The sequence below is a fragment of the Lathyrus oleraceus genome, chromosome 7, assembly GCF_024323335.1.
Source record: "Lathyrus oleraceus cultivar Zhongwan6 chromosome 7, CAAS_Psat_ZW6_1.0, whole genome shotgun sequence".
Classification (NCBI taxonomy): domain Eukaryota; kingdom Viridiplantae; phylum Streptophyta; class Magnoliopsida; order Fabales; family Fabaceae; genus Lathyrus; species Lathyrus oleraceus.
Window position 1 is genome coordinate 135,727,136 of NC_066585.1, and position 3,229 is coordinate 135,730,364.

At 42.0% G+C, this 3,229-nt stretch overlaps 1 non-coding gene across 1 annotated transcript; it reads left to right on the plus strand.

Moving 5' to 3' along the window:
* Positions 1-2,447: 2,447 nt before the first annotated feature.
* On the plus strand, positions 2,448-2,554 carry LOC127108635 (small nucleolar RNA R71). The gene has a single exon (XR_007796161.1). It is a non-coding gene; the product is annotated as a small nucleolar RNA R71 (small nucleolar RNA).
* Positions 2,555-3,229: the final 675 nt, after the last annotated feature.

A 3,229-nucleotide genomic window follows, 5' to 3' on the forward strand; every position in this document is an offset into this window, starting at 1 on the left:
ATGTTCCGTAAGGACAGGCAAAGGTTGCTTTCTCTTGATCCTCGGGGTGTATGGGTATTTGGAAAAATCCAGAATATCCATCAAGATAGCAAAAGTAAGAGTGTCTGGCAAGACGCTCCAGCATTTGATCTATGAATGGAAGGGGGAAATGGTCTTTCCTAGTTGCCTTATTGAGCTTCCTATAATCTATGCACATACGCCATCCGCCTTCTATGCGTTTAGCAGCGTGCTCTCCCTTTTCGTTCTGCACGACTGTGATGCCTCCCTTCTTGGGTACCACATGTACATGACTTACCAATTTACTATCAGAAATCTGATAGATTATACCAGCTTCCAGTAGTTTAAGGACTTCCTTCTTCACCACCTCGCTCATTACAGGGTTGATTCTTCTCTGATGTTCCCTGGAAGGTTTTGAATCCTCCTCTAGCGAGATCCTGTGCATACACACGGATGGGCTTATACCTTTTAGATCAGAGATTATGTACCCTAAGGCAAAGGGGTATCTTCTTAAAACATTCAAGAGTCGATTCGTCTCGTCTTGGTTTAAGGTGGCACTAACTATTACTGGGCGGTTCATTTCTTCATCCAAAAACTTATATCTTAGGTTCTTGGGTAGTTCCTTAAGTTCTTGGGCTGGTTTTTGAGAATTTGGTGAAGGTCCTGGAGTAAAATCCAGACATTCGTTACTGATAGGTTCCATTTCCTCTAGCTCGTCATCCTTTTCATTCGGGTTTGAAAATGGTTCAATCTTAGGTTCTCCTTGATCAAATTCTCTTATGCACTCACCTATGATATCGATCGCATAACATACGTCTCCTAAAATTGGTTCCATCAGGAATTTCAAAAGAATGAACTCGATCTTTTCATCCCCTACTTCGAAGGTTAATTTCCCTCTTTTGACATCTATTGTAGCTCCAGCTGTTGATAAGAATGGTCTACCTAAAAGGATAGGGACATCTTCGTCTTCTTTGATATCCATGACCACAAAGTCTGTCGGGATATAAAGTTGACTGATCCTAACTGGCATGTCTTCTAAAATGCCTACAGGATACTTAACAGACCTATCAGCTAATTGAAGGGACATCTTAGTTGGTTGTAGTTCTCCTAGGTTTAACTTTTTACATACAGCTAAGGGCATTAAACTTACACTAGCGCCTAAGTCTAGGAAATCTTTGTCGATCACATAACTCCCTAAAATTCAAGGTATAGAAAAACTACCAGGGTCTTTCTCCTTCTTAGCAAGTTTATCCTCGGAAATAAAATTGCATTCCAAGGGTTTTGGGTCGTCAAGCCTACGCTTGTTAGTTAAGATGTCTTTGAGAAATTTGGCGTAAGACAGAATTTGGGTGATATCTTCGGTGAAAGGAATCTGTACATGAAGCTTCTCTATTACTTTTATAAATTTTTGGTATTGGTTGTTGACTTTGGTTTGTTTAAGTCTTTGCGGATATGGGATTGGTGGTTTGTATGGGGGTGGTGGTTTGTAAGTTTTATCCTTGGCTTCACCTTCTTGGTTGGTTTGTTTCTCGGGTTCCTCCGATTCCTCTTCTTGGTTGGTAGGTACATTTTCTTTATAAGTTTTGGACTCGCTCATTGCTGGGTTATGAGGCCCTTTGATGGCGGTCCTACTTCATAACGAGATAACATTAGCTTGCCCTCGAGGGTTTGGTTGAGGTTGTCCAGGGAATTGGCCTCCAGGTGTAGTTTGTGGGGCTTGGTTTTGTGCTACCTGTGAGATCTGGGTTTCAAGCATCTTGTTGTGAGTGATTATCTGATCAACCTTGGTTCCTAACTGCGTTATAAGTTCGTTTACGTGAATGTTCTAGTTTAGGAATTCTTCATTTTGCTGAGTCTGGCCCGGCATAAAGCTTTCCATGATCTTCTCAAGGTTAGACTTCTGGGGCACAACTTGCATAGGTTGGTTTGGTTTTTGGGCTTGATAACCTTGCGGTCTCTGAGGTGCATAATTTTGGATAAGGTTCTGGTTTTTATAGGAGAAATTCGAATGATTCTTCCATCCAGGGTTGTAAGTGTTTGAAAATGGGTTACATTGGGCGTAATTCACTTGGTCGGTGTTCAGGTCGTTCAAAAGGTTAAATTCCGCCGATTCGTGTCCTTTAGATCCACAGAGTTCGCACTCTGTGTGGACTACTACTGCGGTGTTAGTGTTTGTAGACATATGTTCGATCCTAAGGGATAAAGCGTCCATTTTCGCCTGCATCATGTCTAGAGAGCTTACCTCATGTATTCCACCTTTGGTCTCCTTTTTCTCTATTGATGCTCGTTCAGTTCCCCATTGGTAATGGTTTTGGGCCATATCCTCAATTAGGTCACAAGCTTCTGGATAAGGTTTATTCATCAGTGCGCCACCTGCGGCAGCGTCGATGCTCATCTTGGTGTTATAATGGAGTACATTGTAGAAGGTATGAACGATCATCCATTGTTCTAGGCCATGGTGTGGGCAGACTCTTAATAGCTCTTTATATCTCTCCCAAGCTTCGAAAAGCGATTCTCCTTGGTTTTGAGCAAATCTAGTTATTTGGTTTCGAAGAACAACAGTCTTACTAGGGGGAAATATCTAGCAAGGAATACTCCCATAAGGTCTTCCCAGGTAGTTATTGAATTAGCTGGAAGTGAATCTAACCATGAACGTGCTCTATCCCTGAGGGAGAAAGGAAATAATCTTAAACGGATCGCATCAGGTGAAGCGCCGTTAGATTTAAAGGTGTCGGCTAGTTGGATAAAAACTTTTAAATGTTGATTCGGGTTCTCAGTAGCGAGACCCGCGTATTGGTTCTGTTGCACTAATTGCAACAAAGATGGTTTTAGTTCGAAATTGTTAGCAGAAATAAGGGGGTATACTATACTCGAACTAGGTTCCTCGTCAGAGGGTTGGGCAAATTCCTTAAGAGGTCTCCGGTCGCGATTCTCGGTTATAGCTTTCTTAATTCAGATGAGTAAGAGGCGTGTACGAGTATAACATTTGGGTTCCGCTAAAGGATCTACTAAATTTCCGGTACTACGGGTTCTTCGCATTTACCGGCTAATGATTCCTTAGTCTAGACGGTGTAACAACAGGATACGAAATTTGACGAAGTTGGTCCCCGGCAACGGCGCCAAAAACTTGATCGCTGTTATTCGCAAGTGCACGAATCGCGTCAAAGTAATATAAAAGAATATCGATCCCACAAAGACCAATTGTCAATCTATCGATTACTATTGTTACGGT